Source organism: Mus caroli, chromosome 16, assembly GCF_900094665.2.
Source record: "Mus caroli chromosome 16, CAROLI_EIJ_v1.1, whole genome shotgun sequence".
Taxonomy (NCBI): domain Eukaryota; kingdom Metazoa; phylum Chordata; class Mammalia; order Rodentia; family Muridae; genus Mus; species Mus caroli.
Window position 1 is genome coordinate 13,630,472 of NC_034585.1, and position 1,383 is coordinate 13,631,854.

The following is a 1,383-nucleotide window of genomic DNA, read 5'->3' on the forward strand; positions in this document are numbered from 1 at the left end:
AAAAAAAAAAAAGAGAAAGAAATCTGCTGGCCCCAGGAGTTAATTAAACTGAATCACATCAGTTTCTGGACCCCATGGTTTTTCAATTCTCTTAGTCATGCAGCTACTTGAGTCATTTGGTGGCAGAATCCTAAGGTTGCTGGATGACATAGCTGTGAGCCCCCCCCCCCCCCGTGCACACATTCACTCTGTCCATCCACCCATCCATCCATCCATCTGTTGAGTATTTACAAAGGAACTGCCCCTCCAGGCTGCATTACTAAGAAGCTGATGAAGCATGTACTTAGGGCACTAGCTAGATACGCAGTAAAGTTTATGTTTCCGTCTGCAGATGTAGCTCAGTCGAGTGAATCCAGCAAGCACAAAACCCTGGATTTGATCCTTAGCAAATCAACTATCAAGTAGTGGAGGCAGGAAGTTCAAGAAGAAGTCTGAGGTCATCCACCTAGAGAGGATGACAGGCAGACAACAGGTTTCTAAGTAAGCTGTGTCAGAATATTTAGAATCAAAATAGAGTCATCTGTCAGGCCTTTAACCCTAACTAACATGTGAATATGAGGCTGAGGAGGGGATCTCATGCATGTATGTCTAACAAGAATAATTTACAAAAGGCTCAGCCAGAACAGCCTTTCACAAAGCCTCACACAAAATATCTCTGCTTACACTACAGAGTCAAAATGGGGGAACCAAAAAAAAGTTTTAACTCTTATGGGGCCTCACCTCATGACATTTTATATTTGTTTCCTTCTCTCTTTCTTTCTCTTTCTCTCTCTCTCACAGAAACTTTTTTAAAAAGATTTATTTTTTTATGTAAATGAGTTGTAGCTGTCTTCAGACACACCAGAAGAGGGCATTGGATCCCATTACAGATGGTTGTAAGCCACCATGTAGTTGCTGGAAACTGAACTCAGGACCTCTGGAAGAGCAGTCGGTGCTCTTAACCACTGAGCCATCTCTCCAGCCCTTGAAGTGGAAACTTAAGGATTCTATTCGTCAGTTGCGTTGGGTTGGATGGTGTTTTGTTGGGGCAAACATGTGAAGGAACGTTTTGCTGAAGTGGAATAGATGAAAAGCTAAGACAGACTCATGAAGGAACATTAAGATAAAAGGATGTTTTGCTTAAACAAACACATGAAAGGACATATGATAATGGATTCTCTGCTAATGACACACATATATTGGTCCATCTTACATTTCGTAGTTGAGCTCCATTTGTCAGGACTCCATAGAGAAAAGTGCACCAAAAACTTCTGGTGGTATGTCTCAGCTTTTTTTTTTTTTTTTTTAGATGTATTTATTTATTATATGTAAGTACACTGTAGCTGTCTTCAGACACTCCAGAAGAGGGAGTCAGATCTCATTACAGATGGTTGTGAGCCACCA